The sequence below is a fragment of the Salmo salar genome, chromosome 05 (genome assembly GCF_965601325.2).
Source record: "Salmo salar chromosome 05, fSalSal1, whole genome shotgun sequence".
NCBI lineage: Eukaryota > Metazoa > Chordata > Actinopteri > Salmoniformes > Salmonidae > Salmo > Salmo salar.
In genome coordinates this window covers 49,333,705-49,357,734 of record NC_138295.1, presented here as the reverse complement: position 1 = coordinate 49,357,734, position 24,030 = coordinate 49,333,705, and the positions used below count along the sequence as shown (strand labels likewise).

General features: G+C 42.1%; 1 long non-coding RNA gene across 1 annotated transcript in view; it reads left to right on the top strand.

Annotated features, from left to right (window-relative positions):
- The first annotated feature begins 17,927 nt into the window (after positions 1–17,927).
- The window catches only part of LOC106605014 (uncharacterized), a 38,628-nt gene continuing 32,525 nt past the window's right edge, over positions 17,928–24,030 (top strand). The window contains exon 1 of the long non-coding RNA XR_001328774.3: positions 17,928–18,282. This is a non-coding gene — a long non-coding RNA (uncharacterized LOC106605014). The remainder of the gene's footprint in view (positions 18,283–24,030) is intronic.

Below are 24,030 nucleotides of genomic sequence, written 5' to 3'. Positions count from 1 at the left end.
TCTGGCTCCCTTTGTAACTATTAGGGTCAGGGCCGTCTCATGGCTGTTGTTTTGTCTTGGCCTGGCCTAAGTGATGCTGGCTCATCTATCCCCCTTTCAGAGAAGCCAGTCAGGGCCGTGGCCCCTGTGGCCCCTACACATGTAGCCCCTGGCAAGGATAAAGAGAGAGGGGTCGTGAGTGTCGGTAGTATCCCCTCATAGAGGCACGTCCTGGGACATAATTCACAGCTTTGTCCAGGGTTTAACTGGTCCTGTAATTAACCCTCCCCTTCTCTTCACTGCGCCGCAGGCTGTTGAGGACCAAATTTTAACAAAAGTCCACACAACCAAAGCACTGTCAACGGACGGTGTCACCCGTCTGAAAGACATTCCAGTGACCTGATAGACACAATGACAAAGAGGACGCCTTCAATCGGCAGACAACATACACACAATGGACAAAACAAATACCACACACAAGGCAAGCACACATGCCAACAAACATCATTATGAGTCTTTAACACATGGACAGATAGACATACTTATCCACGTATGAGTGTGTGTGTGTGTGTGTGTGTGTGTGTGTGTGTGTGTGTGTGTGTGTGTGTGTGTGTGTGTGTGTGTGTGTGTGTGTGTGTGTGTGTGTGTGTGTGTGTGTGTGTGTGTGTGTGTGTGTGTGTGTGTGAAAAAGCTCTGCACTCAACAATTGACCATTTTACTTTGTAGATCATGATAAAATTGTGCTTACACAACAATTAAGAAGCCATAAGGTTGAGTTGCTGGTTTGGCTCTCCATCCTAAGGAGGACTCCAGCTGTATGCCTTAGCATGGGCAAGCTAGCCTGAGTGCCAGTCTGTTTGTACATTTACGTCATTTGTACCATCATGCCAACTCCTTGTCACTCATTGTCATGCCAAACAAAACTTGCCAATGACTGTAATGGCGTTGTCAATAGCACAAAAATATCTGGAACACAGCTATGAGCAAGCATGAACATTCACAAAACTCTCACCAAACTTTAATGTTCAGGGTCAGCCCACAGACATTACAAGGAGGCCTTACTCACTTTTGACGGTAAGAACGGTTAGTCACAACCCACTGGGCACATACTGGTTGAATCAACGTTGTTCACACGTAATTTAATAATGTAATTGAATAGTGTTTACATAATGTTTATAATGTTTACATATTTTGCATTACTCATCTCATATGTATACACTGTATTATATCCTATTTTACTGTAGCTTAGCCTATGCCACACTGACATCGCTTGTCCAAATATTTATATATTCTTAATTCCATTCCTTTCCTTTAGATTGTGTAGATATTACTTGTTAGACATTACTGCACTGTTGGAGCTAGAAACACAAGCATTTCACTACACCCGCAGTAACATCTGCTAAAAACTTGTATGTGACAAATAAAATTTGATTTGATTTTGATTTCAATGAAATTCCACGTAATGTCAATGAAATTACGTTGAACCAATGTGGAATAAACGTTGAATTGATTTGTGCCCAGTGGGTAAACAGTACGGTGATACAGCATGTTCAAACTAAGCGTCAGTGTGCTCTACATACAGTCTGTAACAGGCGTCGTTGTGAAGAGACCAAGGCGTAGCGTGGTTAGTGCTCATCATGGATTTATTATACTGAGAACACAATAAACAGAGAAACAAAAGACGACAGCCAAACAGTTCTGTCAGGTAAGATATACTAAACAGAAATAAACCACCCACAAAACACAATGAGAAAACCCCTACATAAATATGGTCTCTAATCAGAGGCAATGAGATTCAGCTGCCTCCAATTAGAGACCAACATAGAAACAGAAAAACTAGATATTTAAACATAGAAATAGAATAACATACATCAACCCCAAAAAAAACTAAACACACAAAACAAACACCCTAATAGCCATCTGTAGCTCGGGCCCCAAAAAATATTAAGCGCACCACCTCTTTATAGACAGCAAAGACTGAAGAACAAATAAAGACACTTAGGGTGAAGATGTGCCTTGAAGTTGGGTAAATGGGGACTGTGTGTCAATAGCCAGTGGTCCACTCAGAGGTTGATAAAGACACAGGAGTGTGTGTGGCCTCTTAGAGGTAAATAAAGACATGGTGGTGATTTCACGTCTCTTTTCCCCCAGTGCTGGGGAGACAGGGTCTTTTTCACTGGACCCCCCAAACACCCCCTTGGGTCACACCAGGACACCATTTACAATAGGGGTCAAGAGGTCAAGGGTCACACAGGGTCATATGCTTAATGACTATGCTGTTACTCCAACCCTCAACAACTCAGCATCTCTGTACATAGACTGGGGAGAAGATAGTGTCAGAAAGAGAGACAGGAGGAGTGAGAGGAGGGTGATACAATTTGGTTGGATTAATGTAACATATGGAATTGTTTTAAGATGGTCATACCATGGGTCGTTAAGCTATTAGATTTAGGATTATAGGACCCCTTTTAGTATCCCCTCCCCCCCAAAATTGGGGGCATAAAATATTGAATTTGGCCTTTATTACTATAGCCCATATAAACACATTGAATAACACATTCATAAATGGCAAAAAAAGACAGTAAAACAAAATTCATAAGGAATAAGGTTTTTAAGATTCTGTCCTATATCTAGAAGATATAAGAAAGCTCAGGAAATATTACATTTCTTTAGGGCACATATTTAACCCCCTATTTTTGTTGGCACAAAACTACCTCCATACTTCCATTCATTTGTATGAGATACCTTCAGACGAGTCCTGTGGCACTTGTGGAAGTCGTATGGGCCAAATTGTTCGGACGCTACAGAGGTTTTTGTGAGAAGACCAATTTTCGGGATGACTCATGGTCTGACAAACACCGCTGTAGCTCGGCCATCGTCCACTGCAGATGCGGAAGGCTGACATAGGCAGATGCGGTGGATTGAGAAACTGCCCATGCGAAAAATACTGATATCTCTAGCTTAAACTGATGGATTTTGATGGGGATTTTTTTATTCTGCTACTTAAATTGAAGCACTGGTGCATCGATATACTCATAAGGATTAACCAATTAATCAATCAATGAAAAAGCCACATCAGTGTTAATTACAGTAGTGATCATTTATTTAACTACACTATCATCTCACAATTTGTATTTTCCTAAGAAAGACAGGACAAGACAGAAAGAGAAATAAAGAAACAGAAAGAGATAAACACAGCAAGAGAGAGGTATCTTAAGACAGATGGAAAGAGTTTGGCTCTTCAGGCCTCAGCTGTGCTGTAGATGCTGTTGGAGAGTTGGGTCGTTTGAAGCCAGCCAGGCCACCCTCTGTCTCTCTGTCTGCATGTGGTTCTGTCTATCTGACTGGGAGGTTCCAGTAGGTTCCGAGCGGGTCTAGTTGTTCTGGATTATGGTGTTCCAGCTAGCTAATCTTCTCGGCTAGCTTTCATGTGAGCCATGTTCCTCTGTGGGACACTTCACAGAGAGGGATACCACTGACCCAAGACACTGAACCCCTGCCATTACGCAACAAACCCTGGCCCACTGGCCAGCCAGTCAGGATGTAGCACGCTCCTGTCCCAGTACTGCTACCGCTCGTTAAACCTGTTTATTAGACGACAAATCTCAGAGCTATCTCTGCTCTCTGTAATTCACCCTAGTAACAGGACAAACAAGGGGACCAATACAGTGGCGAACTTAGTATGAACTTAGTCAAACTGAGTCAAACAACAGTAATACCTATTACGAGACCTGAGTGTGTGTGGATGGTGTCATCATTGTTGTCATCATGTGGGTGAACTCTGATTTATAGATGCAAGCAATGGAAAGTGTGAAATGAGACTTGAATCTCTTGGGCCAAAGAGTCATGTTATATTCATCCAGACACAGACGCAAACTGCGTGAGAGTGCACATTGTGCACACACACGCTCTTTCTCTTTCTCTTCCACAGCTTCTAAGGTGTTGCATAACTTTCTCTAAACACACTCTCACTTTCACTTTAACTTTCACACACACACACACACACACACACACATTCACACACTAACAGAGGCTGCTCTGGCCCCAGCGGTTCCCTGATTAGTGAGTGTGACGTGGGAGGGGTGTAATGGGAAAGGCTGTGAGTCACAGCTGGTGGGAGAATCACTCTCCCTGGCCTAGGCCTGCGGTCAGGATCCCCTCATCCGGTGGACCAGCTGCCAGGCTGCATTGGAAACATAACGCTTCGAACACACCGACGGCGTCATTGCATCACTGCTGCATAACATTTTGCGTAGCTAGGCAACAATACTGATGCAGGTATCTTTTGCAGATGGTCGCATGCGGTTGGACACATGGAGAGAATCATTTTCGCAGTATTCTCAAAACCGTGTCTTTTTGACACAACTGCTGACAGCTACAGGGACATAAACACAAAAAATGCTGCTTGGAGACAAGTGTCCACGATAGTAGGATTGCCAGGTCAGTTTAGTAGTGAGCTTGTGCTAGATGTGGCTAGTTAACGTGAGCTAGCTAGCTAACTTTGCTTGCTAACCAGCCAATGAGGTGTATGTGTGAAAGAAATAGTCATATAAATTTTACCAAATAATCATGTTTGAAAGAGTGTGAGTGTGTATGTCAGATAAATAGTAATAGAAATGGTAGATACTACTGTACCCCTGATAATTTGGTCAGATAACCGTGTGTGTGTGTGTGTGTGTGTGTGTGTGTGTGTGAGTGTGTGTGTGTGTGTGTGTGTGTGTGTGTGTGTGTGTGTGTGTGTGTGTGTGTGTGTGTGTGTGTGTGTACAGTAGGTGACATGTCCATGATAGCTATCTAATAACTGTAGTTATGCTAGGTAATGGTTTGGCTTATCATGTTCATGTCTATGTAGAAGAAGATTTTAGGAGGAAGTGGAGAGGACTCAGGGACAGGTATCAGAGAGAGAGATCGAGAGAGAAGGGCAGAGAAAGAGAAGAAGAGGTCTGGGTCAGCAGCTTCAGACCAGCAGCCTTGGTGCTTCTGCCACATTCTTTCTTTTCTGGATCCATTTATTGTGCCTATGGCAACGAGTGGCAATTTTACAGCCAGACCCTCTACTACGTCTACGTCATCCACGAGTATGACCACCACCGGTGCAGCCATGGAAGACAGGGCGGCAGCGATGAAGACGATGAAATGGAGGAAGCACCTCTGGATCTCGGACCACCTGAGATTATTATGAACCCCACAGAAGTGACCACTGAGGACCTCGTTGAACAGGATGTGGCCGTGGAGACAAACGAGGAGAGAAACACAGAGAGAGAAACGAAGAGGAACGTCGTCACACCAGGCGTCATCGGAGGTACCAGCCCCCAGAGCCACTCAACTCATTTCAGCAGAGGCTCTTCCAAGCCATCGAGAGGGATGCAGCCCAACCTGATGCTCACAGGAATGAGGATGAAGAGACCCTCTTTGCCATGGGCCTGGTGCCAACCCTGAAGAGGCTGCCTCAGCAAAGAAAAGCAGCAGTCAAGGTTAAAATGTATCAGCTGCTTTTCGAAGCTGAGTTCAAAGGTGCGTTTTGTTTCTTCTCCACATCACAGGTAGTGTCATAAGTGTTGCGACAGTGAAGTAAAGTAGGTAATTCTTTACAGTATACTCATGTAGGCTAATTGGTATTTCAGATCAAAGTATTAATATGAGGCAATTGTACAGCTGTTGTTTCTAGGTTAGAAAATATCCCAAAACAACAGTTTACTGTCTAAATATTTGCCTGTCATATTCATCTTTATCTCTGAAATACAAATTCCATGAGTAAACAGCGAGTAATACCAACTTTACCGCACTGTTCCAATATTTATGCCTCTAACTACACTATACAAGCAGTATTTAGTTAACATAAATCTCACCTTTTATGGTGTTCTATTATGTTAAGCTTGTATGAGTTGTTTTTCTCTTCCCTTCCAGAGATGGGGTCCATTTAGCCGACCAGCTAACAGGAAGGACAGGAAGAGGAGAGCAGTCGTCTGGTTGTTGTTTTGACCTCCCTCATTGTACCTTTCTTTTCACACATGTCCATTCCGTTTAAATTCAGTCAATTCATAAAGTCATTTGTTTATAAGGTCTTAGGATAGCATTCATTATTAGTGTTAATTAGATTTCTGAATTGACAGAATTGAAACTCATATATTTCTTTCATTTAAAACCACTTGAAAACCAGGGTGTTGAAACTTTTTGTGAAGTTATTTTCCATCAACTGGTCCATGACGTCCAGGGGCCATTTGTTTGTTTAGCTGTATTATGGCTACACATTATTTTCTTTTTTTCAGAGACACACACACACACACACACACACACACACACACACACACACACACACACACACACACACACACACACACACACCTCTCCTCCACTCTTCTCTCCACCTCAGATCTCCAGTGCCCTGCCCTCCTTCTTTATGGCCATGTCTGAAGTTCCCCTACTACGTCTAGGCTTTATGAGTAGTCCCTGTATCTGTCTGCAGTTGTGCCAAAAAATACATGCTCTTGTTGTTCTTACAGATTACAGGCTACACATTACTTTTTTTAAAAATGTTAACATGCACACACAACTCTTTCAATAGTTGTATTCTTTTTAAACATTTTTACAACACACATACCTGTCATGTTCTTTCCTGTACTTGAATACTTTAAGTAAATTATAATGTTTTCATAGTCAGTTGTTTCAGTTGTTTATTAATATCTCATTTAGACTTAATCTGCTCATTTGTTCCCTACACCTTCGTAGATCTAAGACAACCTGTATTTTGTCAGGCCAGTGAACATGGTGGTAAACTGTACTATTTGTATGGACCCTAGGTTACCCTTTCCCTTAGTTATCATACTAACTGTATGTCGTATAACCTTAATTAGTGCTCCTGCTCACCTGATATACCATGCCAGGTGTGTATAATACTGACGTTAATGAGAGAGGGAAGGGGTTTTAAGGTGTGGTCTTTACTCCCAAATGTCACTTAAATACAGCTTCCAAATGAAGAGAGACAATGATAAATAAAGTAATCTGGGGAAAAAAATGCAATTTTATGGACAATGGTGGATGGTTCTTAAAATAACCTTTGTGCTATTGGGCTCTTCAAAGAGCTGTTTCACTCCACGGCAAACTGCCATGGGACTTCACCTGCTGGCGATGAGAAGTAGGTGGTCAGCTTCTCCCTCACCTGGAGTGCCTGTCTGGGGGCGTTGTTGGTACCTGCCCTGGTGACATCAGGAAGGTGACCTCCAAAGGTAGTTGTGTAGAACACATGTGGCCTTCACGCAGGCATCGACATTTGAGGGGCTGAGACCAAGCACTCTCCGATACATTCTCCACCGGGCTGCCAGAATCCCAAAGGCGCATTCAACAACTAACCTTGCACTGGACAGTCGTTTGTTAAAGATCCTTACAGGCTTTGGCAATGGCAGCTGGCGTCCAGCGTAGGGCCTCATGAGGTTGAGTCTTAAAGGGAAGGCCTCAACGCCGACGAAGACGTGGGGAACAGGTCCCAGGTCTTCAGCTCCAGGGAGTGGTGCAGGTGGTGGAATCTCCAGGGTGCCATCCTGAAGTGCCTGGCCGAAGGCAGAGTCCCGGAGGGTCCCGCCATCACTTCCCTTGCCGTAAGCACCAACATCGACAACACGGAACAGTAGATGGCATCTACTACAGCCAAGAGTACAACTGAATATGTACACTTGTAGTTGTAGAAATGCGAACCTGAGCACGGTAGAGCCTGAATTACTACATGTTTCCGGTCAATGGAGCCAAGACAGTTGGGGAAATTCCACCTCTCCAGGAACTCGGCAGCGATGGCCCTCCAGTCTTCCTCCTTGGGACAGGCATGTATTCACCAACCAGACAGTCCCAAATGGCTTGTGCCACAGAGGGGACAATGCCTGCCACCGTGGACCGTCCAACTCGGAAGCTGAATCCGATGGTCCTGTAGGAGTCCCCTGTCGCCAAGAATCTGAAATATAATTCAAAATAATGATCAATATTGTGTGTAACTTGAATTCCACCCACATATTCTATCTACTCATATATCTACCTCATTACTGTTTATTATGCTCTACTAATTATATTGTAATACTCATCAACCATCATTAACAATGCCTTAAAACAGTACAATTCAGTCTATGACTATATCAATAAACTGTAGCCCAGGCCAACTCTACTCTTAGAAAGAATGGTACTATCTACTCAAAAGGGTTCTCCTGCTTTCCCCATAGGAGATCCCTTTTTGGTTCCAAGTAGAACCCTATTGGGTTCCATGTATAACATTTTCCCCAAAGGGTTATACCTGGAACCAAAAATGGTTATCCTATGGGGAAAGCAGAAGGACACTTTTGGAACCTTTTTCTCTAAGAGTGTATGTGAGTCCAATAAGAATGTAATGAATGACTACAACAATGGGTCCTGGAGAAGACTATCCTACCTTCATCAGAGCAGAAGGCACTCCAATTTTCTTTTCATTTGGTAACATTGCATAATTAAAAAAGGATTATAAACCAACTTTGGGAAAAGTTATAGTCCTAATGAACATTTTGTAAAAGTACATCTGATATCAAATAGGGACTATTAACTAGAGAGCCCTTTAGCTAGCTAGGTTGCACATAAAAGCAATGTATCAAATAGCAATCAATTATGGTATCAAAGGCTTTAAAAATGTACTAGAATGTAGCTTACCGGAGACAAATCGCCAGGCGTTCAACTGGGCTGATGGACTCCCGGTAGTTGGTATCCATCCAGGTGATCCTGGCTCCAACCATCTTGAGCAGGTGATCGAACTGGCTTCGGTCCAGACGAAAGTAACTTCGGAATTCCTCTCCAAACAGTCGAAGCTCTTGAATGAGATGGTGGAACTCCCCTGCCTGCTTTCGGGACTTTAACCATCTCTGGACCCACACAGACCTGCGCTTTCGGCGGGGCTGGTCCCGGCCCAACAGCGCGCTCAAGACCACCTTCCTCAACGTTGGTCTCATTGTTGAAAGAGCCGAATCTGCTATCTTGACTATTATGCATTTCGCTCCAAAGCTGCATTTTGGAGGGAAATTATATTATAGGCTCTCACAATTAATTTGTGGATGTCATCGAATAAATAATATACTTGGCAAATAAATGAATAAAAAATGTAAAGAAATTCTCCAGTCAAACTGTTTTTATTATGTAATCCCACTTTTTCTTTTACTGGATATGTGTGCAACAAAAATTCAACATTCACATTTTGCTACTTTCTGTCAAGTCTACGCATACAAATTGATGCATACGTTCGATTAATCGAACGTATGCACCACACAGAACGCACTGCAACTGCCTCTGCAACGCAATGCTGCAAGGCAAACGCAGCGTTCCATTGGAAATGAATGTACTTCTGGTGTATTGACACGCAATGACGCAGTCGGTGTGTTCGAAGCGTAGTCAGTCTGCTGTAAACCGTATACACTGCTGCTCCAATCTGGTCTAGTGGGAGATTAGAGCTGAGTAGCCATACAGATCACAGGGAGGATCTCACCACAGAGACCTTCCTCTTCCCCCCGTTACACACACGGGGTTGATTCTTAGAAAACGTATGCAGACTCACGCTGACTTGCGTAGATGAGTACACCTGCTCAGAGATTTGTATCTGTTGCAGTGGATAGTGTTGGATGTTAACATGAGAACGTAGTCGTATACAATATAAATTCCCTCCCACACTTAAGTGTTTCATGATTCAGCTCCAAGACAGTCAGTAGGTGGTCTGGACCTAGTGGGGAGTGTAAAGCTCTCACAGTCTGACTTCAGAATTCAGCTTTTATCCATGTTCTCCTAATGTCACATTTCTAAGTTGCTCCAAATGTCAAGTTTTTGTTTCTCTTGATGTTCTGTATCGTTCCATTTCTCCAAGTTAAGGGTTAAGTTTAGGCACTCATTCCAAATGATTGAGGTAAGAGTAAAGGTTTGGAATAGTGTTATATAAATATATTTATTAACAGTGTCCATGATCCATCCACCTCCCCTGTCCAAAACACGCTAGCAAAAACCAAGCCTACTTACTTGATGGTAATATTGCTCACTGTTGCCCTTAGTGGCTGGTTTTGAAAGCATTTCCTTTCCTCAGGACATGGATAGACGTCCAATTTCGACTTCAATCTTGAACGACCTGGCTGGTGGATCCATGATTCCATGTAATTTCAGCAAGCAATGACACCCACCATCTCAGATTATTCTGAAGAGAGACCACATGGTTCCTTTACAAAGATATAAGGAATAGCCAACACTTGTCCAACAACAGCAAACAATTTGTCAATGGGGACATGTTGGTAGAATTAGAGGTCTTGCTAGTCATGCTAGAGTGCCTTTCCTTTATCCTCATCTTACACTAGGAAGGGAACATCACTCAATGTTTGTGGAATAAAATTCACTGGAGCGGGTTGAGTTAATTTGGCATCTAGTGGAAGAAAGGCATGTGTTTCCAGGCTTTGTGTGTGTGTGTGCGTGCGTGCGTGCGTGTCTGTGTCTGTATCTGTGTGACTGTAAGTATTCTGAAGCCCTGTGTGTTCAATGGTTGCAAGTTGCCCCCTGCCAACCCAGACACCCCCAAAAGGACAGACAGGACCTCAGGATCAGTTTGTCTATCTATTTAAACTGTAATGACCTAGCTGAGTTACAGTCCCTCATTGTCAGAGTTATCTGGGGTGAACACTGTTTATTCACCAGGCCCTGATAGCCAATGCCGTGATCAGCCCCCTAAGCAATCAGGGCAACCGAACACTCATAATGTTACCGTATTCCCTCTCCAAGCATAAATACCATGCATTCTAACACCATCAATGGCCAATTCCACCAATCCACAAATCCAGTTGAGTGAAACTTCAAAATACCTTGTCTTCTGCCTTCTCATCTCACCTACCCAGACAGACTGATGATGATCTGTGCTCTGTCAGAGTTTATGGGGAAAGTAGGTGTGGCTCAAGTGTACATGAGGGGAAAATTGTGTGTGTGAGTGCTGTGTATGTGTGTGAGAGTGTTGTGTATGTGTGAGAGTGTTGTGTATGTGTGTATGCATGTGCGTTAATGGACAGAGGTCTGCCGGGGCACTAAAGAAACGCCTCAAGTACCACAGCAAGACCCTCCTGAAGCGGTGTGACATCCAGCCCTCAAACATGGTGAGCCTGCTACTCAGCGCTATCTGTGTGTGCGCAAGCAGCCTATCCCACATGAAAAAATACTATCGTTTTGTATGGTATAAATACTGTAGTATTACTATATTTATATACTATAGTACTCACCTTAGTGTTTTTGCAGACTTTATTGTAGTATTACCGTAGTGTTCTTGCTTTTGTTTTTGCGCAAACATTTCCATAAATAAAATGATCATACTGATGGAATCATTTTCAGCTTTCCACCATGATACATCAGATTTTTTCAATGGATATATATTTATAGGTACAACTCATTAATTGTGTACATGATTGTCATTGCACAGTAGAGTAATATGGATAAATAACTGCTATTATTTACAAAGTTATCAAAGTACACATACATTTATTTTTAGGCCTACCATAGTACGCACCATATATACTGTGATCAAATATAGTAAATACTATATAGAGTACACAATGATAATATTACTTATGGGACAGTCTATTGCAATGTAGTACAAAATTATATAGTACAGTAAGTGTTATTACAGTTTTTCTTAATCACCTACAAGCATTTTTTAGACCAATGTAGTCAATTTTCAGAAGTCTTGGGGCCTTTTGCCAAACATTAAACGCATATTTTTGTTTATGTAGTTGCCTTTAAAACATAAATGCATTCATCAAAACAATTTTAAAATATCATAATTACAAATACATTCATCAAGAACATTCAAAAGAACTTGATTGCCTGCAATAAGATTAACGCAGCCTTACTTATCGCTTGAATCCAAGCAGACAAAACAGAAAGTTAGTCTGTATTTTAAAAATCCCAGTAGATCAATACATTTTTTTTGCAGTCACTAAATCATGATGATCAAAATTGGAAGTACAACTATCCAAAGGTGCAGAATGATGGGCATTTGATCATTGCTATTCTGCTATAGATATTTCAACACAGATCACAAAATTGCTTGTATGCTATTGATAAAAACTGTAATGACTGAAAGTTACTACAGTTTGTAGTGTATTTTACGGTATACTACAAAATTCTATAGTAAGTACTACACGATCAATGGATACTACAGTGTGTAGTATAGTATTCTAAAGTATACTACACAATTCTATAGTAAACACTACACGATCAAGATATACTACAGTGTATAGTATAGTATAGTATTCTACACCATAATACTGTTTCTATAGTAAACTGTAGTATTTTTTATGTGGGATCTGTCATTCGCGCTCTAATGGGACTCACACACTATTAACTATTAAGCTACAAGGATATTAGACAAAAGATGTTGAAGCTATTGTTAATTATCATGATTAAAGGGATAGTTCTGGATTTTGGCAATGAAGCCCTTTATCTACAGTACTTCCCCAGAGTCAGGATACTGTTTGTATGTCTCTGCATCCAGTATGAAGGAAGGTAGAGGTAGTTTTGCGAGCCAATGCTATCATAGCACAAAGATTGGAAGTCTTCGGGATCACTTCCAGTCTTAGCCCTAATGCTCGCTGATCCTGGAGACATCCATTCTTTGCGCTAACGCTAGTTATGAACTGCTTGTCAAGAGGTTTACTTAACTTTCTCAGGTACAAAGAAAAAGGTTCATACAATTTGTCACCTGCAGGAATATAAATATTGACCTCTGAATCAAAGGAAAGAATACTGGGTTGACAATATTCCAACAAGTTACAGGCACAGCAATAATTATTTCCATCTAGGATAGTTTTGACATACCAACCTCTGGTTGGCTTTCTGACTTTCAACATGTGGGACATCTTTCGTAATCTTCTGGTGAAAAATGAATCTACTCGGCTACCTGGGGCAGCAGGTAGCCTAGTGGTTAGAGTGTTGGACTAGTAACTGAAAGGTTGCAAGATCAAATCCTGAGCTGACAAGGTAAAAATCTGTTGTTCTACCCCTGAACAAGGCAGTTAACCCACTGTTCCTTGGCTGTCATTGAAAATACGAATTTGACTTGCCTGGTAAAATAAAAAATCTAGGGGCTTACGTGCACTGTTGCAATTTGGTGCAATCCTCTCTTATCCGTCTATAAAATACCAATCTGTGACACCTCACCCCCATTGTTTCTACGAATCATGTCTGTTTGTGGGTGTACTGTTTCTAGAATGATGAATTGGTCCAAGAGGAGTTGAATGTATACAATTATAACAACTACTAATAATGATTTACCATACATGGAAATCACATCCTCTACCTTTTCCATCTCTTCCTTCTCACCCGTCATATTTTAGTGGTGACCATTAGTGTCAGTAATGTAAACCCAGTGTTGGGTAGCTGTGGAGCTTGGGCTGTCTCTGTCCAATCCTTATCACCCACACACCCACACGAACACACACATGCACGAACACACACACACACACACACACACACACACACACACACACACACACACACACACACACACACACACACACCCCCCCGAAGTCTCCACTCGGCAGGCTCCATAAATATCCCAGGTGTGTCAACATGCCTCATCATGGTCCCCAGAGCACCCCAGGAGACACTGGGGCCTGCCCCGCCATGCAGTTGGGCAAAGCCTGCTTCCTTCTGTCCTCCCTACTCCAACCCATCCCATCCTGGATGGCACTCACCCTTACCCCAGATGGCCCACACATTAGCTCTCCCTGGAGTGGACCATGGTGGCTTGATGGGTATGTCCACAGGCTCAGGGTGATGGTGTTGTTGCTCTCATTGACCATGGATCATTGCCTCCTTGGCCATCCTGCTACTATTTATTTATTTAATTTTATTTAACCTTTGTTTACAGTTTTTACAATCACTTTGGCACTAATTTCAGAACGTGGTAATTATTTTAAACTCTAGACACAAAATTCAAAACAGTCAGCACTTGTAACACAGGCTGTCCAATGTTCAAAACATTGCATTGTGCATTAATATCTTTAAAGAAACCTTCCACTTGCAGACTCATTGGTTCAAATAACTAATTTATCATGAAATACCATAGAAACATTAATTTAGATCACCCACACACAAGATACCGATAGTTTCACTGTGTAAATATTGTAGTACAAGATTTGTGATACATGTTTCATTATGGTACTACACGTAAATTAATCACTGCAAAATGACTAGTAGAGAGAATACTACAGACACAGTGGAATCATTGAACAAAATCTGACATTTATTGATGAAATACAAACAGGTTTCTTTGAATCAAATCAAAAATAATTAGCTATAAAAAAGAAAAAAACGACAGTGAAACGTCAACAGCAGTGTTCCTCACCTGGCTTTCTGTAAAAAGCAAAACAAAGGATTGATTACTGTACTTCTATATTTCCATCAGCCCTGCCTTGTGGATTTGGCCACAGGTTCATCCACATCACAATGGATGTTTTCATTTGCCAAACATCTTGGGAAGAATCTTTGTGCATGGCGAATCCAGGCCTGACACCGGTCTGCCGTGATGTCATTGCATGCGTCATCCATGGCCTAGAGAAGGTTGGCTTGTTTGTGAGGGCGCCTATCATATACCTTCCACCTCCACATGGAGAAAAATTCCTCAATCGGGTTAAGGAAAGGAGAGTATGAGGGTAAGTACAGGGTGGTAAATTGTGGATTGGCCTGAAACCATGCTTGCACCATTTGAGCATGGTGGAACCTGACATTATCCCACACAATCGCATAGGTCACACCATCAGCTCTACAGACCTAATTTAGCTCATCAAGGAAGGTTACAAAAGGAACTGCATTATATGATCCAATACGAGGTCTGCGTCCCACCACACATCTTCCGATATAGCCGCACACATGGTGATGTTGACACCACGTTGTCTAGGTACTTGGTTTCCCGCTGGCCAATGAAATTCCGACCTCTCCTCCTTGTCTTGGCCAGGTTGAAGCCTGCTTCATCCAAAAATAGGAATTTGTGATGGTTTTCGTCAGCATCCAGCTCCATCAACCACTAAAAATACATTTTGGAAAGAGAATTACTGATTACAATGATGTAGAATTTTGGGGAAATATTTCACAACAGACATCTTGAAACTGAACATATCTTCGTTGCTTCACTGTCTGCATTTCTTTCAAAAGGCACACGGTATAGCTGTTTAAGAGACATCTGGTGCCTTTTCAGCATGCGTGCAATAATTGGCAAACTTATGGCTTCCACATTGTTTAACATGTCGTCATTGTCCAAGATGTGCTGCAGAATTTCTGTAAGGCGAATATCATTTCTGGCCTGAACCAAATTGACCACAGCCCGCTCTTGTTGTCAGTCAGAATTTTGCATCTGCCTCCCCTATTTGGCCTAGTCTCAATTCTGCAGATAAAATTACAGTAAGAACACATTTAGTCACATCACCTACTCTGTGGTAAACATTGGCATGCAGCATACAGTCATTTGACAATTGAGAGTAGCCTAATGTTTAGTGCATGCTGAAGATTTACCGGTTCTCATTGTGGAAAGTTCTGATGATTGAGGCCATGGTTCATCTTCTGAGGTTTGGTTGAATCATTGTAGCTGCCTCAGTCATTGTCATGCCATGATTTATGACATGGTCTACAACTATTGCTCAGATTTCATTGGACACTCTTTGCTGTTGTTGCTGCTGTCTTGGTTCGTGGCCTTGTCCTCTACCACGTTCTCCCACACCTCTCAAACGAGGCCCACAACCACTTCTCAGAAGGGGTGCTTGTCCCCTGCCATTCCTTTGACCACCACGTCTTCCTCATCTTCCTCCACCCACTGCTAGACCTCTAATGTGACATGGATCACCTGCCGGCTCCATGTTATCACTATGTTGTTGTAGGTGGATACCACTCATTTCACTATATACTCGTACCACAATGTGAAATCAATCATCAGTAACAAGTTGGCAGTATTGGAAAAGCAATAACAAGGGCCAGCATACATACACTACCAGACACTTTATTAGGTACACCTGCGTGTACCTAATAGCCAGCTCCTTTCGAACAGCGAATCATGTGGCTGCCTGAAACTCAATATATAGAGTATATACAGTAGAGTGCTTTAGTTGTTGTTCGACCAAACATTCGAACGGGCAAGATGCGTAATCTAAGCAACTTTGACCGTGGTATGATTGTTGGTGCCACACATGGTGGTTCCAGCATCTCTGAAACAGCTGCCCTCCTGGGATTTTTATGCACTACAGTCTCTAGAGTTTACAGAGAATGGTGCGATAAACAAAACACATTCAGTGAGCGGCAGTTCTGTGGGCAAAAACACCTTGTTAATGGGAGAGGTCAGAGGAGAATGTCCAGACTCATTCAAGCTAACAGAAAGGCCACAATTGCTCAAATAACAGTAGTGCGCAAAAGGGCATCTCTTAACGTACAACACTAAGAATAATTCAGGCTGTTGTGGAGGCAAAAGGGGGTCCTACCTAGTACTAGATAGGTGTACCTAATAAAGTGGCCGTTGAGTGTACAGTATAGTCAAATCTGAAAACATGGTCTGGAAAAGTGATACATGGGACCATTGAAACAGTGTCTGATAAAGAATGATGATGAAATATTACATCCATAGATAATGTAGTCCAATTGGTTCATGTTCCACAGTAATTGGTGTCAGTGGATCTCGTTATCCTGAAACTTTCATGATATAAACATGGAATATTGTTTGTCAGTTTCCATAAAACTATGCATTAAGAGCAATGCAACAGTTACTTTTGAGCAGTTGTATCAATTGATAGTTAGATAGTTCATTGTAATGAAATTAGACAGTCATCTCAGATGTAATGTGTGAATTGCATTTTGAAATGGTAATACTTTGATGTTAAGTTGTGTTATTTTGAACAGATGATTTTAGTTCAATGAAGGTGCTGAAATTAGTGCCAAAGTGATTGTAAATAAACTGTAACTATGCAAGTCAGTTAAGAATAAATTCTTATTTACAATGACGGCCTAGCCCAGCCAATTGTGCGCCACCCTATGGTACGCTCAATCACAGCTGGATGTGATGCAGCCTGTATTTGAACCAGGTATTGCAGTGACACCTCTTACACTGAGATGTAGCATCCTAGACCACTGCGCCACTCGGGAGGCCTAAATATAGAGGTCACAGAGGTGAGGGGTCATAAACCCAGACCTGCCAGTGAACCCTCACACCCACACACCAGGAAATGTAAGACAGTCAGGCCACTGTCTGGAGGACAAGACACAACACACTACCACAGGTTACCTGGCATCAATAAACCTTCATTCAGACAGACTGATGAGTTTCGCATCTAACTGCACTCCAGTGCTCAGGGATGGGCAGCGTAAGGTAGATACATAGAGATGGCTGGTCTACACTTACTTTACTGCATAGTGTTTTATCGCAGCTGACAAACCCATCTGAAATCTTAATAGGGTGTGAAAAACTCCATCAAAGTAATGAGAAATTAAGCCTTTAAATTAATGACACAGAAGAAGAAGTAACATTTCAGATGGGGAAATTCTGCAGGATATCACATCAATTATGTCTGAAGACTGAGTCAGCAATTTCCTTCATGGGGTTAAATGACAGAGGGGTAATAAAAAATAGTTTTCCAGTGGTAGGCTGCACCTTGATACTACTTCCCTTGGGCAGAAGACTGACCAGTGAGGTCATTTCCTATTCCCCTGTGAGTGAACGCTCTTTCTAGAAAGTCTTTGATTGGTTCATGTTTGAAAAAGTAATCTTCTCCTTCTCTATGATTGGTGTGTTACAACTTCTGCCTCGCAGGCCTGTACACTGATTGCGTTGAATTAACCTTTTCACGAGAGATCCAAATATCTCTAACCGTCGCCCCTGCATGAGTTTTTTTCATGCATGTGATGTCAGAATGCTCTCAATGTTCCAAAATGTGATTGTTATGCAACAGGACTGCCCTCAAACCAAGGCACGCTGCCTGCTAATTATCTGTAGGCTATGTTTCAACTCGTCAATTTCTAATTATTTTCTAACAAGTTTTTGTTCTAACATTGAGGTGTGTTCCGCCTCCTCGTTAATTCGCATAAGAAGTAGCCCATTTCACTGTTGCGGACAGACTTCTCTCTTCAACAAGAGCCCAAGCACCCCCCTAGTGTTTCCCAGATCAAGTATGAAGATACTGCGCTTCTCTAGTCAGAACAGGCACAAACGTTTTCCCCCCAGCACATTTTCTGGCTGGCAAACGCATTGCCTTCATGGTGTTTTCTTGCAAATTGGACTTTGGACATGTGTGCATTCCTATCAAAGTAAGTGGCTTATTTTCTGTATATCGTGTTGTCGTTTCTGCTGTAACACACCATATATATGTATGGATCATAATGTATTTACTGTTTTATTCACATGTTTTCAAGTTCTGGTTACAGATCATGCATTCTGATTCTTGCATAGATTGTAATGGACACATCATGTAAAATACTTTTTTGAATGTTGTACTGATTATGATGAGCTAATGCTAAGCTATTTGCCGGCTATGTGTGGCAACATGTTTGTTGACATCATACAATGCATTCTGGTTGTCACCTAAGTGTCTGTCAGACCAAAGATGGTATAACAAGGGATAGTTCACTCGACTGACGTTTGGTGCTCTGTGAACTCTTTTGGTGCTCTGTGAACTAGGCAAAATCATGACGTCAATGATCTTCAGGTCAGAAAGTCAGAGCTCTAGAAGGAGGCCAGAGTTCCCGTGTTGGAATTCTGAATTGGATGCCGTTCAAAACAATTTTTCCTAGTCAGAGCTCGTTTTTCCCTGAGTTCCTAGTTGTTTTGAATGCACTGAAGTCGGTAGTCTGAGATTTCCCAGTTTCCAGTTGTTTTGAACGCGGCATCAGATTGTTACTTTGGTACCTCAGGGTTGCCAGCTCAGACCCCCCTTTCCAGGGGTTTTATTTTTTTTTACCGGATAAACTTATCTTGTGTTTGCCCCATTTATTGATAAATCCCCTATCATAGTAATATTTCCTGCATCATATCCCCCCACGATACCTTCCCCCATTTCTACCCCACATGGACTTGAAAACCCCCACAAATGAAGTGAACCCCCCCACAACCCCCCCTAAAATGGTTTCATTCCAGTTTAGCTTTTGCACAAATGGTTAGGCTAGGCAGTAGGCTTGTATTTGGTGTGATGATCTGTGAGGTGAAAACATTTTATTTGCTTTGTGATTTGTCAAAAACGGTAAACGACTTGTCAAGTAATGTGCTCCGGTTCTTGCATACACTGTAACAAGAACATCAACGAATTGTAATATGCTGAAAAGTGACTACACTAAGTTCATATTTTCAGGTAATGAGCGAAGCCATCATTGACTTTGTTTATTTGCGTCTTATAATGAATGGCATTCTGGGATTAGGGAGTTTTTGCCAAATCAAACATCAACAAACATGGCTGCCATCATAAAGAATTTAACTGCTGTTAGCTTAGCTGACACGCATTTCTTTTCTAAACAACATTACATTAATCTCTTGTACTCACCAGAGATGTGATACATTGTAAACTAGTCTAGCTGTTAGGTCGCTAACTTATGTTTTGTTTTTTTGTCAGGGCAAACCTGTTATTTAGACTGGTTTTTCGAAAGAGTATGGCTGTGGATGTGTTCTGTGTGATGCTTGGATGATGAAGTTCACATTTATCTTTTAAAATAAAAGGTCAAATTGAGGAAAAAAGTTTACGAGCTTTGTTGCGTCATACGTTCTGTTGCAACTGTTCCAATCACATATTAGAGAGCGTACGCTGCAGGGACCACTCAACAATAATCACAAACACATGATCTTACGCGTCAAATGGTTAAGTTAGAATCTTAATGCTAACCTGTGATTGGTCTTCAATGACATGTGCACCATTTATTGTTCCTCCCATGGTCCTCCATTGGTCAGGGTTAGAGGTCCTGACCTTCAGAAAGGGTAATCACGGGTTTTAATGACAATGGTGAACAAGTAAAACCTTAGTCCAGCAACCAGATGACTAGAAAAACACATCACGTGATCTGTTTTACGAGAAGAATCAGGCCATTGCAATGAAAACACAAACATAATTTCCACACATAATAATTTCAAGCTGGAGGAAATATCACTTAAACTTAAATGTTTCTACACCCTTAAAAATGTCAACATGGTTCCTGGTCAACCAACTGTGTGGAAACCTGAGGCAAAAACCTCATTGAACAAAGACAAGCATCTCACTTTTGGTGACATTATGGCCGCCCCTCCCCCATAACGTAATGGAAGCGTGCATTAGGTGTTGAGAGAGTAATGGTTAACTGGATGACCTTGTGTAATGTGGCCCTGCAGCACACTTGCTTCGTGACACAGCATTATTCACCCCAGTGAAGGAAGCAGAAGTTGTTTTCTGTCTGATACACATGACATGCTGGAGGGGGCGATGGAAACCGGATGTCTGGGGAGTCCGAGATGTCTCCACACTGTCCAGGGTGACTGGACAGTCTACTACCACAATTACCACTCACCACACTTGCACTGGGCTAGAGTCACTGTCATGATTCAAAACAGCTCGAGGAAGAGAAGGGAGGCACATATTTTCCTCATTCTTACTGTACATGTCTTCCATAAACATCCAATCTGTTTTCACTAGGCAATACTTATACCGGCTTACTAAAACATAATCACTAAGGGGCATGTCATGTCTGGGTTTTGACCCAAGTCCTAGATAAATGATAAGTATTTCCAATATTTGACCATTACTCTGAAGCTTATCTTGATATGACCAATGATCTATCATACATATTACACATTGTAGATTTTAAATGTATGCATATGCAGGTACTGAGCAGGTCATATTCATGATTCATTTACATCTAGAAAAAGTGGAAAACACTAGTTAAATAAGTCATTTGAGGAAATCAAAGAAAACATATAGTTCTCTGTCAAGGATCACTTAAAACTCCACAGGCGAGGTCCTGTATCACCACACTGTGTATCAAACAAATCTAATTTAGCTCTCTCAATAAATCAACTCTTTCCGCCTTCTTTGTTCTGTTCTTCCACTGCATAATCAATCGTTGCTGTCAGCGCCTCCAAGTCGGCAGCCCAGTCCGGTCCAAAACAATCTGATTCTGCACTGAGCCACACTGTCCCAGTCGGCTACAGTCCCTAACCTTGCGCTCAATTTAGCCCCACTTAGTTTATTTGGCCGGGGCTACAATCCTCGGGGTCCTTCTCTGTTTGTACAAGCTCTAAATTAGAAAAGTAAACAGGGCAATCATTTAAGGAATTCAGACACATAACAAGAGAATGGTTCAAAACAAATATGATGTTGCTCCTGAAATATAGAGAGATGCACATTTAGTCCCGACTCTCGGCCCATGTCTTGGACGTAGCATGCGAGGCTGGCTTGGCTAGGTTTTTGTGTAGTGTCAGTGGGGTAAGAGAGGAAGCAACTTGACCAAAGCCAGATGGACCACATTCTACTAATGAAGTCCAACACTGCTCATGCTGACAGAAAGACATATTCACATTATTATTAGAAACAACAACCCACGTGTCCATTTTGGAAATGGGAAAATAAACAAGCAAAATGAGATTGTCTCGTAAAAATCAGAATCTATGACAGGGTAATCATTGTGGGGTCAGGGGATGCTCGCCTCGGTGAAATGCTGTCTGGATGGACATGTCCGTTGAGTGAGCAATGAAGCAAAGAGGGCCTCATCTGGACGTATGCAAGTGCGTTCAAACACAAGTACATGTGTAACGGAAGTGGTTCATACAACCACGCTCAAATGATAAGTAACCTTGCATAAGACCTTAATACTTGTATTAGCTCCCCAATCTATTGCCTAGGCTTTAGCTCAGTAGGCTATCACAGTATTGTGGCACGCACGAAGCCCGGGTTAATATTCAGCTGTTCACACTTACACAATTGTGCATGTACACATGCGCGCACAAACCAGCAAAACATGTACCAGCATTTTAGATTAAAATTGAATTAGGAAGGGGTTGTTTTTCCATGGTAATGTTTGCATTTGTGAATGTCAGAGGATTTGTGAATGTCTCCCAGCCAGTTGTTATTCTCCAGCCTGCCTGGCTCCATGCTCTGGGCCTCAGGTAAGAGGGTTTAGGGTAAGGTGTTCCAACCCTCCTCACCTCTCCCTCTCCATGCGGTGGATAGGTGGAGGCTTTTGTGTGAGCCCACTGAGCAGTAAAGCCATTCTCCAAACATCATGAGCTGCTGGTTGCTGAGTGATGGAAGCCCCAATGCCACTGACCCCTCCAGGCCAGAATCTAACAACGGGCCTCTCAATCTAACACTGGGCCTCTCAGCCACATGTTCCCCACCACTAGATCACTGACCAACCAGCGACCACCACTGTTGCAGCTCTCCAAAAATAATTTCCAATCTAGCATGATGTCCTTTTTTCATGTCCCACCTACCCGCCACTTGGATAATCTTGCCATAACTGAATTGGGGAACATGAACCTGGTCTGAGTTTGGGGGTCTGAGGCTCGGAACATGACTCTTTAAGTGACCTGGCCTTCCTGGCTGCTGTATATTATCGCTCTAAGGCCTTTAAACATATTGCACCACCTCACTTTCCTTCTTTACTCTCAAAACATTTACATACCAACAGGTCCATAAGACCGCAGCATTCCTTTTGTATCACTTCCATTCTTTATTAATTTATCAAATAACATTTTATTTCTACCTCTCCGCCTCTCTTTTCTCATTCTCTCCCTTTCACTCAGTTTCTAACTCTCTATTGGGCTGTTTATTGAGTCTTTGGTGCTGTCAGGCTACAGAGCTGAGTGTCATTGTGTTATTGTTGTGCCAAGGGCTGGGTGTGTTCTGGTGGGTGTGAGAGAGGAAGATGGTGAGCTCTGTCTTAAGGGGCAGGCAGACTCAGCCATGCCAAAACAGGACACGAGGAGTTCTGCACTACAACCATAACAACAAAAAACATCTGATACGCTGTGACTGAAAGCAACACCATAACGCAAGCATTTTCTTGTGGCCAGGGGTCAAACACCAAAAGGTATTGTAACGGCTGTTGCAGGGAGTAGACCAAGGCGCAGCGTGTTGAGTGCTCATCATGTATTTATTGTACTGAGAAAAACATAAACAAAAAACCGACAGCCAAACAGTTCTGTCAGGTTAGCAACACTAAACAGAAATTAACCACCCACAAAACCCAAAGGAAAACAGGCTGCCTAAAACAGGCTCCCAATCAGAGACAACAATATACAGCTGTCCCTGATTGAGAACCATACCCGGCCCAAAACAAAGAAATACAAAACATAGAAAACATAGAATGCCCACCCTAGTCACACCCTGGCCTAACCAAAATAGAGAATAAAACCCTCTCTATGGCCAGGGTGTGACAGGTATTATAAGAACGACAAGGCCAAGATGTTTTCCTCAATTTGGCTATAGAGTGTCCAGTTGACGGTAAACATGTACTGTAAAGTCATAACTTGCCTGTGGTTTTTCAATAGATGTGGGTGGACAGGCATTGTCTGGAAATGTCTTCTTCCTTTCCCAGCATCCGATGTGTCCCGCTATTGACCACAATTTTAGTATAACCACTTTGGGCCCTTTAAACTCATCCCCTGTATTCACCAGAACCAACGTGCTTGTGACAGTAAACACTACATTGTCCCAGTTGAGAGAAACCAAGGATGAGATAAAAGCTATGACTTGATCAGTGTGCTTATGATACAGTGCTTTTGATAGAGCCAGGTTTGTCATTACTACACCTCACCACCAGTTCATTTAAGGACTGAATCGTGCTCTTTCTGCATTGTCAACAAATATAATATGAATATGTTGTTACCAAGTAAAAACAGTGATAACGACAATTTTGATGTTCATGATACTGATGATGATGATCAAATCACATTTTATTTGTCACATGCGCCGAATACAGCAGGTGTAGACTTTACCGTGAAATGCTTACTTACGAGCCATTTCCCAACAACGCAGAGTTAAAAAGTAAGAAAAATTTGAACACATTTTTAAAGGAAGTAGTAACACAATAAAATATTAA